We start from the raw sequence: 14307 nt of genomic DNA on the forward strand, positions 1-14307 counted from the left end.
TTCCTAAAGAAGGGCTACACCCAAAATGTTGCCTTCCCCACCTCCAAATGCTGCCTGGCTTGCTGTGTTCTTCCAACCTCCTGCTTGTCTAACCATCTGCCATGGCAGAATTCAAACACAGGTTCCCAGAGCATTACCTGGATCTCTGCATTAACAGTTGAGTGGCAATACCACTAGGGTGATTGCTGACCCTAAGAGTAGCTCATCACTTAGCCTCCCATTACTAGTGTTTTCCATCAGCTGTTCATTGACCTCTCATGTGATTTTAGCTTATTATTAGTTATTCACAGTGTATTTTTTTTCCTCTGTCCATTTAGTTACAATGGGTGGTTAGAAGGCCCTTCTCCTAGAGAGTTAGACAATTTGACATTAATCGTGGGGTAATCCAATAACCAGTAGTAAACAGCATTGTTTGAGACAATTGACAGCAAGATTTTAGAATCCCATCAGCATACCACACTCAACAACACTAAATGGTGCCTCAAAGAAATTCACTGCAGTGTCAGCACCACCAATGGAATAAGTTGACCTTGTAAAAGCTGGATAATATAAAATCTATCAGAAGAACTCAGAAATGACAGGTGGTGTGACGGCTCAGTGGTTAATACTGTCTGCCTTACAGCTCCAAGGGCTGAGGTCCAATTCCAGGCTTGAGTGACTGTGTGGAGTTTGTATGCTCATCCATATCAGTGTGGGTTTCCACTGTGCGTTCCAGTTTCCTCCCACAGTCCAAAGCCATGCAGGGCAAGTGGACTGACCATGTGATATCGCCCCCATACCATCCAGGAATGTGCAGTATGGGAAATGTGGGTCACAGGTATGGGTGGGATGCTCTTTGAAGGGTCAATGCAGACTTGATGGGCCAAATAGGCTCTTTACACACTCTAGGGACTCTATGAACATTTTCTTTAGATCCAAAAAAGAAGAGGTCTGGGAGGAGAGGTAGAAAAATAAAGCACTTGTCGATAATAGTTTTTAAAAATCTGCAAGAACGTTACTCATCAGAATCAAATATTTCCTGTCATGGCGAAAATCTACTCTCCAAAAGGTGCCCTTAAGTAAAACGGAAACCTCATCACAGTAAGTATTATTAAAATCAAATTGGATTGTAATCAGTCTGACTTCACTGAATCTCCACTGAATAACATATAACAAATAGCCTACTTGTCTATGAAATAACATGCTCAAAGTATTTTGGAGATAGTATCCACTTGGGTAAAGAGATTAGACAATCATATGTCATTCATTTTTAAAAATCTGATCTTGTATTTTGATCCTTGCTTTTGTTTTCCGGTCCTCTCAGAGCACACATGACTCCTTAGTTGACTGGGAACTGGATGTTAGCGAATGGTCCTTGAGACCATCGCTTGCAACTAGTTACAAGGTGCTTCTCACAAGTGGTGCACACGACTTGGATGTGGGTAACCCTGCAGCTGATGAGTCAGTCAGCTTCTCACTGCCATTCCTCAAACAGTGTGGTCAGTATCAAGTGCATAACTAGCAGGCTATTTTTATTGACATTGTAATTGTCCACACTTGCTGTGTGTACTCACTGGATGTGCTGGTAAGATAAAATGCACAGCACTTCTGCCTTTGCAGCTGAAGAGTTTCACATCAGCACAGTAACACAAGGTGTCAGAGTTGTCCAATCTGCACTCCTCTTTGCAAAATTCCATGCAATACAGTCTCCCAGTTTCAGGGCTCAACTACAGTAAAAGTGATCACTCACCCAACAGTTGTGAGGGTTCATCAATGTGGCTTGCAATTGCAGCACATACCATACTTTATTATTCAGTGCACCCATTTTTAATAAAAATTGGTCTCTTTTAAATCAGGTTGTGGGGAATGATTGCTGCAGGAACTTTCACGCGACTGTCCTAAGCTCAGCCATCTTCAGCTTCATCCATGATTTCCAATTCAACAGCAGGTCAGAAGTGGGGATACATAGAACATAGAACCTTCCAGCGCAGTACTGACCCTTTGGCCTCAATGTTGCACTGACCTGTGGAACCAATCTGAAGTCCATTTATGCAACATGATTCCATTCTCCTCCATATGCCTCTCCAATGACCATTTAAATGCCCTTAAAGTTGGCGAATCTACTACTGTTGCATGCCCCTACTACTCTCTGAGTAAAGAAACTACCTCTGACATCTGTCCTACATCTATCACACCTCAATTTAAAGCTATGTCTCGTCATGCTAGCCATTGTCATCTGAGGAAAAAGGCTCTCACTGTTCAACCTATCTAACCCTCTGATTATCTTATATGTCTCTATTAAGTCACCTCTCAATCTTCTTCTCTCTAACGAAAACAGCCTCAAATCTCTCAGCCTTTCCTCATAAGACCTTCCCTCTATACCAGGCAACATCCTAGTAAATCTCCTCTGAACCTTTTCCAAAGCGTCCACATCCTTCCTATAATGCAGTGACCAGAATTGTATGCAATACTCCAAATGTGGCCACACCAGAGTTTTGTACAGCTGCAGCATGAACTCATGGCTCCAAACTCAATCCCTCTACTAATAGAAGCTAATATACTGTATGCCTTTTTAACAGCCCTATCAACCTGGTTGGCAACTTTCAAAGATCTATGTACCTGGACACTGAGATCTCTCTGCTCATCTACACTACCAAGAATCTTACTGTTAACTCAGTAATCTGCATTCCCGCTACTCTTTCCAAACTGAATCACCTCACAATATTCTGCATTAAACTCTGTTTGCCAACTCTCAGCCCAGCTCTGCAGCTTATCTACGTCTCTCTGTAACCTACAACATCCTTCGTCACTATCCACAATTCTACCGACCTTAGTGTCATCCTCAAATTTACTAACCAATCATTCTATGCCCTCATCCAGGTCATTTCTATAAATGACAAACAATAGTGGAACCAAAACAGATCCTTGCAGTACCCCGCTAGTAACTGAACTCTAGGATGAACATTTCCTATCAACCACTACACTCTCTTCTTTCAGCTAGCCAATTTCTGATCCAAACTGCTAAATCACCCCCAAACGCATGCCTCCATCGTTTGTGCAATAGCCTTCCAGGGGGAGCCTTATCAAATGCCTTCCTGAAATCCAAGTGGAGCACATCAACTGGTTTTCCCTCATCCACGTGTTTGGTCACCTTCTCAAAGAACTCAATAAGGTTTGTGAGGCACAATCCACCCTTCACAAAACCATGTTGTCTATCCCTAATCAACATATTCATCTCTGGATGATTATAAATCCAATCTCTTATAACCCTTTCCAACACTTTACCCACAATCAAAGTAAGGCTCACTGGTTATAATTACCAGGGTTGTCTCTACTCCCCTTCTTGAACAACATTTGCTATCCTCCAGTCGTCTGGCACTATTCCCGTAGACAATGACAACATAAAGATCAAAGGCAATCTCCTCCCTGACTTCCCAGTGAATCCTAGGATAAATCCCATCTGACCCAAAGGACTTACCTATTTTTATACTTTCCAGAGTTGTTAACATCTCTTCCTTATGCACCTCAATTCCATCTAGTCTAGTAGCCTGTATCCTATTCTCCTGGATCACATTGTCTTTTTCTAGTTTGAACACTGATGAAAAGTATTCATTTAGCACTTCCCCATCTCCTCTGAATCCATTCACAACACCCTAGCACTATGTTTGATTGGCCCTAATCTTACTGTAGTCATTCTTTTATTCCTGATATAGCTATAGAAAGCCTTTGGGTTTTCCTTTCTCCTATCCACCAATGACTTCTCATGTCCCTTCCTGGCTCTTCTTAGCTCTCTCTTTAGGTCTTTCCTGGCTAACTTGTAACTCTCAAGCACCCTAATTGAGCCTTCACATCTCGTCCTTGACAAGAGATTCAACTTTCAATCACCCATTCCTAATTGAGAAGCTGATGGTGCATTACTCATTGCAGGTCACATGGTAAAAGTGCACCTAGAGCTCTGCTAGAAGGAGTGAGTTCCACATTTTTGACTCAATAATAACAAAGGAATGGCAATATAGTCCCAAGTCAGAATGGTATGTGACTTTGAGGAGAAATTGCACGTGATATGTTCTCATGAATCTGCTGCCCTTGTATTTCTAAGTGGTAAAGGCCAGGGGTTAAGAAATTGCTGTCAAAGGAGACTTGGCAAGCTGCTGCTGGGTATTTTATAAAAGGTACACACTGCAGCCATGGTGCGCTGGTGATGGAGAGTATGGATGTTAACATACGTGGGTGCGATGCCAAACAAATTGTTCTCCAACTGGAATTGTGACGGTATCCTGTTTCATTCTGTCTAATCCTCACCTGATTTTCCTTCAATGATGTTAAGTACTTTTCCAAGACCCCTTTGCTAATAACCTCATAAAATGTAGTCTTCGTTGCCCACATTTTGTCTCTGCAGCAGATGAGGAAGGAGGCACCTCTCACCTCAAGGTCCTCAAGGACTTCAACCTGCACTAACATTAATTCTCCTCCATTATCCCCAATTTCTCGTTGAGATTCAAACCCATTCTGCACATTCTTTCATCGGGCAGAAGATACGAAAGTTTGAAAGCATGTACCAACAGATTCAAAAACAGCTTCTTTCTTGCTATTACATTAGAGTTGATTTTTCTCTGTAACTTCTTTTAACTCTACATTCTGCATTCTGCTGTATTACCCTGATGTACTTTTATGTAAGGTATGATTTGTCTGGATAGCACACAAAACAATACTTTTCACTGTATCTCAGTACATATGACAATAATAAATCAAATCAAAATATAACCTCACTAGCCACACAGATGGCCATTGCCTCTTGTTTACCATCATGCAAAGCCTTCTCTTAGGACCTCAGGATCACTGACAGAAGAATCGCTGACTCATTTATCTTGTGTAATGCCCATTGCTCCGGTTTGGATCCCATGGGGATATTTTCGAACATGAACAACACTGAATAAAGGTATGACTTTGTGTCCAGTTGAAGATGTGCTTACCCAGTGTCCACAGTGGCTTATTTAGTAAAATGATTAAAAATCCAGGGTGAAACCTCAGTTAAGGCACTGAGAGAGCAATTCGCCATTAGAGATACCACCTTGCAAATGAGACATCAAACTGAGGTCCTTTGTCTCGTCTCAAAAACATTCCATTACACAATTTCAAAGAAGATAAAAGAGTGCCTCCAGGTGTCCCAAACAATGATTATCTCTCAATCAACAATCACTGAAACTAATTATCTGGTTATTATCCTATTGCTGGTGCATCTTGCTGCGCAATACTTTGCTGCTGCAATCCTTAGATTGTAAGTTATACTACTCCAATAAGTACTACGACACTGGCTGTAAAGGACGAGAGACTGCCGCAGGTTGTGAAAGACACTATGTCAATGCAAATGCTCTTTTATTGCTGTTTTCTGTTATTTATGTACATAAGAAGCAGCCTCAGTAACACAATGCCTAATGGCTCGTTGCATCACATCAAGATGAGGAAAGCCATAGTGTGAAAGACACAGCTGTCCACACAGCCAGTTCCCTCATTTCAGCTGAGTCATCAACGTAGAAAATGACACATGGCACAGGGATGACAGAGCAATGAAAAGGTACTAAAATTATAATACTTCCTTTGAGAATTTAACAATTCTCGCAAGCAAACACGCCTGGTGTTATGAAATCAGTGAATAAAATAAGACGTTCACATTTCAGAGAGATGGAACCTCCTTTACTTTCTTGGCTCTGCTGTTTTCAGACATTTTGTGGCCATGAAAAACTCCTTATAGCAAGTATGGTAATTAATCAGACATACCATGCACATTATTGGAACAATACGTACGTATCGTTGTTATAATAGATTTTGTTTATTTCTTTATAATTGCACTATAAAACATATTGAGGACTTATGAAGACAACCCAAAGGGCAGAAACATGTGGAATCTCCTGCAGCTTTTCAAACAATCGGCAGCAAAACTGAATACTTTCCAAAGATGTTTCGTTATTAAGTGCTGAGAACTTTTCAGGAAGGTTAGTATTCCAAACCTTCCTGGAACCTCTTTTGCACTCATTAACATTCCATGTTAAATATCTCAGCTCCCTGGAATTCACAGTGGTTAGCCAGAAAGGGGAACCATGCGTGTTCATAAACATGAGTATGTATATGAAGCGTGGTGCAGTAGACCCCTTCCTTAAAGTTCCAGTGAGTACAACCTTCTTCAGTTCCTTGGCGACTTCATAACCAAGCCTTTTCTTTGCGTAAATGCTACCAGTGCAATGGCTGAAGCCTGATTGGGTCAGCCAGCTCATAAGGAGTTTCAATCATATAGCCTTGCTTGATTTTGTCAAATCTTAAAATATTCAGATGCAGTCTGACCAGGGCATCAGGTCTACCCAAGCAATGCAACCGCACTGGCTGACAACAATCCTGATCAAGGCAAGCGAGCAGGGCTTACCACCCACAGGGAGCAAAATACAAAAGGATTTGATATGTAGAAATTTGTGTGGAATTAGATGAGATTCCGTACAGTGTGAAAACAGGCCCTTCGACCCAACCAATCCACACCGACCCTCCGAAGAGTAACCCACCCAGACCCATTTCCCTCTACTAATGCACCTAGCACTATGGGCAATTTAGCATGGCCAATTCACCTAACTTGCACACCTGTGGATGGAAACCAGAGCACCCGGATGAAACCCACACAGACACGGGGAGAATGTGCAAACTCCACACACAGTCGCCCAAGGCTGGAATCGAACCTGGGACCCTGGTGCTGTGGGGCAGCAGTGCTAACCACTGAGCCACCGTATCTTTCTTTCAGTCATTCAGAGATATGGGCTTCTCTGGCTGGGGTCAACATTTATTGCCCAGCCCTTATTGTCTTTGAGAGGGTGGTGAGCTGACTTCTTGAATTGCTGCTATTGAGTAAAATGGCAAAGTTGGAAAGGGCTCTGGAAGGATCCTCAGGAGTAAAGAGAGGAATCATGGATGTAGAACAGAGAATCACAGTAATGAGGCAATGGGAACAAGGAAGTGCAGCAGTAGCATTTTCTGGGTGAGGAGAACAATGGAGAAGATTGATAATGCATTGTTCCATATTCAGCTGTGCAGAATAGGCCATTTGCCTGAAATTTAAGGACATGAGGAAGAAGCCATTATGCAGGTTGCAGATGGCAGGATTGCAGGGAATAATGATGACCAGCAAGAGTTAGATCGAGCTAATTGTCACATGCATGGTGGTTGTAGGACTCGACAAATGCGCTGCCTGCTAAGAGCAATGACCAAGTCAAGATCAATGGTAAATAAACATCTCATTCTTAACATTTCTTCACAGTTCGGTACTTCCATGCCAGATATCTGACCATCCTAACCTAGCAGCTGCACTGAGGGAGAATGAGAGTGAGACTGAGACAGAGGTCAGCAGAGTAAGAGAGACAGGAAAAAGGGACAGAGAGTTACAGAGGGACAGTATGAAACCTTGATTCCTTTGTATCGTGTTTCTCTGAAACTGAGTCTGGAGCTTGGCCTCGAAGGGGAAGTGACATGCTCAGGGGTGAGTCAGGTTTTGTCAGGCAATCATGTTCTTGTCATCTCATTGCATTTCCAAACACAGGTGAAACATTACATTTTCTGGGCTGAACCTGCCAGGGTCTAACTTCCAGGTGCCATTTAAAAAGCAGGACGAACAATATTCAATGTCTGCTCATCACTCCATCTCTGGAGATGTGCAAAGGTCATAGAATCCTTACAGTGTGGAAACAGGCCACTTGGCCCAATGAGCCCACACTGACAATCAGAGTACCCCTACCAGACCCATTCCCCTAACCTATTACCCTACATCTCCCTGAACTGATGCACCTAGCCTACACCACTTTGAATACTATGGGCATTTTTTAGCATGGCCAATTTACCTGACCTGCACATCTTTGGAGTGTGGGAGGTAACCAGAGAACCCAGAGGAAACATGGGGAGAATGTGCAAACTCCAACATAGGCAGTCACCTGAGGCTGGAATTGAACTAGCAGGTGCTAACCACTGAGCTACCGTGCTGCCCTCTCTCCATCTGTCTCTCTCTGTCCCTCATATTCACTCTCTTCTCCAGCACTTTGAAGACTTTTCTCTATCTCGGTCTCTCTGTGTTTTCTTCTGCTCATCCACTCATTTCACCATGGCTGTGTATAACTCTGGCTATATCTTTCTATACCATTTTTTAATGCCTGTATCTTGACCTCTCTCCATTACTGTGTCTGTTTTTCATTCTGTAGATATCTTTGTCATTTGAATATCGAAATATGTCTGTCTCACACTTAATATTATTGAAAACAGCTGTCATAATGTCAGGTACAGACTGTACATTCAAACCTTACCCTTGCCTCTAATAATAAGTCTTCAATGAAGGCAATAATCTTCAAACATTCTTCAAATATTGCCATTCAAGACAATAGTCATGGCATAAATTTGATTCCAAAGTTTCCTTTGTTTTCATTAAGAAATATCTACTTGCAATGGATTGTTGTCAAATGTATAAAATGTGAAGCTTTAAACATCATGTATTTTGTCATGGTGAAGTTATTTATAGAGTCAGAATGATACATAAGTGAAAGAGGTCACTCATCGTTTTTAATCCTTGCTATCTCTCTGTAAGAGTATTTTGGCAGGTCTCACTTCCTTAACCTTTCCCTGAAGACCTACAACACCTTTCCCTTCAGCACTGATCCAATTCTCTTGTGAAAGCCATGATAGCATTTTCATCAACATCATTCTCCCCTCATGTTACCCTTGATTCTTTCTCCCAAAATTTGTTGCCACTGGTTCTAGTTTGTTAACGGAAAAAGTTTCCCTCTATTTTTCCATGTTCAGCCATCTGTGCTGAGATTTAATTGAGATGTCAGATTAAAGCAAAGCCCAGTCATAAAGAAGGAGGAGGCATGCATAAGGTTTAGGAAACTAAAGATAAACAGAGCCAACGAAGATGATAAAGACAGCAGTGGTCGCTTTTGATAGATAAAATTTAACACCCTACCACCTTCAATGATTTGTTCACATGTAATCCCAGGTCACTCATTTCCTGCACCACCTTCAGAATATTTTGCCTTCCTTCATTCTCCTGATCAAAATGTTTTATTTCTCTGTACTCTGTGTGCTAATTTCTACATGCCACAGGTTCAGCTGTTTCACCAGTCCATTTATGTCGTCTTGAATCCTCTTTACTGTTGGTTATAATTCTGAGTGCTGTGCTATCTGCGCATTATGAAATTCAATATTCTCTCAACGCTACCTGATTAAAAACACTGGTCAAACTGCTCATCTTCTTCCAGTTCATAAAACATCCACTTACCACTACTCTCTGCTCCTGGCAGCTGGGTAACTTTATATCCATGTTGCATGAGCTTCAACTTTCCTGACAAGGTTTTTATATGGCACTTTATCAGATGCATTTTTGAAGTCTATGTATATTACATCAACTGCATTGTCCTTAACAATCCTACTAATTACCTAGTCAAAATAAATTAACCATGTGACTTGAATGCATTTTGCTTTTAACAAATCCATGTTGGCTTTTCTTTATTAATCCATGCGTGTCCAAGTGACTGTTAATTTTCTTCTGCACTGTTATTTCTAAAAGATACTCCAGCGTGAAGGTTAAATTGACTAACCTTGTATTTGCTAGGTTTAGGCCTGTACCCTTTCATGATTAATTGTAGAAATTGTACACTTTGCATTTAAGTATTCTAACTTCTACAAACCTCCCCCGAACCTTGCCCCTTGCAAAGAGTCAATACCTTCAAACCATGTTGCTTTTCTGCATTTATATTGAAATGTTGTTTCCCTTCAATAGCTCCGGATTCTCATTTCTAATCTCGTCTTAAAAAACTCATTCCCTCTCCCACCGTAAATTATATTGTTGGCAAACATGCCTTTCAAAATGCATCAGAATTATATTTTTTTAAGAAATAAAATATTTCTGGTATTTAACTGTCACATACATAAAAGTAAAAAGCTTTTCAACAGTCTGAAATTGTACCTTCTGACTGTCAGCTACGGTCAGCCAGGAACACAGGCATGAATGCAAAATACTTCAATCCTGGAGGAATTGTCAATGAAAGCATCCCTCAAAGGCAACCCGGCTGCATTGTGAATAAAGTAGGCGAAAGTGAGGAGCGCGGATGCTAGAGATCAGAGTCGAGAGTGGAGTCTTGGAAAAGCACAGCAGGTCAGGCAGCATCCGAGGAGCAGGACAATCGATGTTTCAGGTATAAGTCCTTCATCAGGATTCCTGCATCGATTGTCCTGCTCCTCGGATGCTGCCTGACCTGCTGTGCTTTTCCAGCACCACACGTGCGGCACTGCCTTGTAAATAAACATTGTGAAAAACATTGCAAAGTATAAGAGAACTTCCAGGGTTACTCTGTTAAATCTTGTTATCAGAAGAGCGGAAGTATATCCTTTAGATGGAGTTAGCTCAACGTTTCAATTTAATGCTCTGGAGACATAATTTCATTTCTAGCTTCAGTAATTTAAATGAAGCAAAATCCAGAATGCAAGGAGGACTGGGCCATCTGAAAGGAAACTACTTTGTGGTCCTGGCAGTATGACATCCAATTAAAATTGTTTACAGGAGAGCTCACTGCTTGATTTATCTCCCAGTGGATCACACAGTACAAAATAGCAAATGGTAACAATAGATGAATTGTCATTTTATTTAACAAATGGTTAGGTCTGACACCATATGTTGTCCCCTACTATTGTTACCGTCACATTCAAAACCAAAGAAGGACATAACCAGAGAAGAGATTAGGAGAAAATGTCTTGCAAAATGAGTTGTCTCTAGAGCATTAAATTGAAACATTGAGCTAACTCCATTGAAAGGACATGTTTCCACTCTTCTGATATTAAGATTTAACAGAGTAACTCTGGAAGTTCTCTTATACTTTGCAATGTTTTTTCCAATATTTATTTACAATGTAGTTTGGACTTGCTCAACTGGTGGTGAAAATAGATTCAATCCTAACATTCAAAAGACAACTTGTAAAAGCAAAAGAAATTGCAGATCCACGATAAAAAGAGCAGGGCACTCAGACTGATTTGGATGGCTCTTTAACAGAGCAGATACAGGCACTTTATGGTGAATTGTCTCCTTCTGTGCTGTATGATTGTACAACCAGACTCATCCTGCTTTCAGACAAAGTCAAAGATGGGAGAGACTTGTGGACAGAAAACTGCAGCATGTTGTGATCTGAAATCCTTCCTCTGGTTTGGAGGAGAGATTGTACAACAGAAGAATTGTTGCTGGGAATGACTTGCGAGGAAGAGGTCAGGAATGGAAAGGGGAACAATGAAGGTCAACACGAAGGGTAGGAGTTGGCTGTCTGTGGTAGCACCCCTGTTCTATATCCAGTCCCTTGATCATTTGCAGATTCACAGGTGTTGAGAGACTCCTGCCCTGAACACCACTCATAGTTTATTTACCAGTTAGGTGTACTGACTCTTTCCCTTCCCACTTGGAACTGAACTAATTGCAGCCCATATGAAATGGCCTTGGGGCCTAAATTGACAGCAGGGCAAGAATGTTGAACTTGGGCCTTTCCACACAGAAATTAATTCTAGTGGGGCCAGGAAAGTAGCAGGGGTTTAGAATATCACTACACCACCCAGTAAGGCTTCTTTCCCACTTCCAGGCTGGAACATTCTGCTCAAAGTGTGAGATCAAAGGTAATTTGTTTGGAATTCCTCTCACTCACCCATTGTAATTTTTCTGGAAGTGCTGTAAGTGTAGTTGCCACCATACTTCTGCCAACATTATGACAACAAAGTGTGGGAAACTCTGAAGAAATTTGTCTCCAAAATTTATGGCAACTTGCTCTCAAATAAAGTAGGCACTTAGAAGTGAATGTCAGTCTTTAAGGTAGTCTCAAAGGTTTAAAACAGTTCACATAATCGTCCAAACATTATTCTTACAGCTTGTGTCGTCATCCTGACCCACAGAGGAAATTACTGCACAAAATATTTGAATGTCTGTACATAACACAGAGCATAGGGAGGTGCTTTGCAAAAAAAAAGACAGAAGCAGGGTTTTCTCCAGTTCTGTTGGTGGGATTGAGCACCGTAGCAGTGTAACCTACTCAGCAACTCAGTGGGGAAAGAAGAATAATCAGTTTTACTCATTGCTAGGTCACTGTCTAGCTTCTCATGTCAGCTTAAGGGTTGACAGAGACAATGGAATTGCTCGTCCACTTTAATGCTAGAGGGTAAGGGGTCTAGCAAGACCAGAACCATAGGAAGGGTCCATGTCTGACATATTTTCTTTCTCTGTAGAAATGAAAATGACAAATTATAGATTAATTGTAATCAATATTTGCGTCCAGCTGATTTTGACGGAGAGCTGGACAATTCTGAGTCATGGGCATGCAACCCAACTTCAAAGCCACACAGAATGGGATCTTGCCCTGCCAAGGAACTGGAAATAGGGTGATGCCAGACTTTCATGCTTCTCCTGCATTTAGCTGATAGCAAGCACCTTCATCAAAAAATAATTGGGCAGGGCTTTTTCATCAATGATGAATTTCCAATGAATTGTCCAAGTCCGGTCTCAAGGCTGATCTTTGGTGGAAGTTGAAATCTTTCCAGGGTCGTTAATTTAAAATGGACACATGAGAAGGCCATTGCTATGTTCTGCACATCTACATTTTGTCACTGAAGAAAAGGTCACAGGAAAGCTGAGACTTATCGGGGGAAGGAAAAGGACCAATTTTGCTGCTTCAAATGCGAAAGTGGTTTCAAAAATCCATAGTTTGCATGATTGGTGCTGATTTACAAGAAGGAGCCCTGTCTTTGTAAGAAAGGGCGTGTGGGTCTGTTATATTGGCTGTTGTACATTTGACCTAAGGTTGCCTATTGAATCCGGACATATTTTAGCTCTCATTACACAATCCTGTAGCACCAACCATCCCATACTCGCCACACTCTTGTCATTGCTCACCATAACCAGCCTTCCCACTGCAACTAGAAAGTGAACAACCTCTTTGTTGTCCCATCAGATGAACCTTGCAATTCTGTTATATTTCCTATGTCACGCAGTTTTGTAACTAACAAACAAACTTGCTCAAAGAAAATGAGAGATGCATGCACAATTTATTTTAATGCCCCTGTGATTTAATTCCCAGGTTTATTTGCAGCAATGTCTTGGAGATTAATATTTAATTCTTTCCTGAAGTGTTGGCAACCCGAATTCGATAGGGTTCTAATTCTAATTCTAATCCTAATTCTAATTCCTTCAGAAGATAAGTGAAGTCGATAAATGTTGCCCTAGTTTTTGTGCAGTTTATCATGTTTTGACAGCATTTTAAATGTATTTATTTCTTTTCTTATTTTGGTTTTGTAGGTTTGTTTTGTGCATACTTTCCCTGAATATAATACACAAATGCCCTGGTGGTTTTACTTCAAAGGTTTCCAGTGTGACACTACCCACTGTATAATCCAGTTGTCCCCAACAGTGGTATGAAGCCTGTACCCATCATCTACCTTGACACCCTTAATGGTGTTCACAATGGTCAAGCGGATCTGATTAGTTCACTTTTCTGGCTACTTACACCTGCCAACTGACATAAATGAGCTTTACATTTATCCATCCAGCCTGTGGCAAATGGGGCAGGAATGTATTTACGTACATCAGAATATAAACAGAATGTCGGACATACTCTATAGGTTATACTCGCATTGGTGAAGTTTGTAAACAGAATTGAGGGTGGTAAGCTTAGAGGTTCAATTGGTTTCGAGCAACGGATGAATGGGTCAAGGACAAAAGGAAGGTCTGTGATGGGGGGGAAGACAGGAGATGTTGAATCGTGCAAGAGTTAGTCTTCCAGAAGCAATGAGAATGGAGGCAAGGACAAGAAAAGGGAAAGAGAAATGAAAGATGTTCCTCGACCAAGTGTGCTGCTGTCTACAAGAAATAATAAATAAAACAAGCAGAGAAAAGAAAACAAACTGGGCTGTGTTTAGGGTCTGAAATTGTTGAATTCAGTGCTGAGATTTGAAACCTGTTCCTCTAGGCTACATTGGAATAGTGCAAAAGACCGAAGACAGAGATGTCAGAGTGGGAGCAAGGCAGAGAATTGCCATAATATTCTAATTGCATTACACATTGCAGTGAACATAGGCCCCTTACAGAATGAAATTGGGCAACTAATAATGTTGAATGAGGAAATGGCAGAGGAGTTGAATAAATGCATTGCATCACTCTTCAGAGGAGAAGATCCGAATAACATTTGTAAATACTAAATTAACAAGGAACAGAAGGTGGAGAGGAAATAAATATAATAACTATCATTAGAGTCAAAAGATTGGGGAAGCCAATGGGACTAA

The sequence above is a fragment of the Chiloscyllium punctatum genome, chromosome 3 (assembly GCF_047496795.1).
Source record: "Chiloscyllium punctatum isolate Juve2018m chromosome 3, sChiPun1.3, whole genome shotgun sequence".
NCBI classification, from domain to species: domain Eukaryota; kingdom Metazoa; phylum Chordata; class Chondrichthyes; order Orectolobiformes; family Hemiscylliidae; genus Chiloscyllium; species Chiloscyllium punctatum.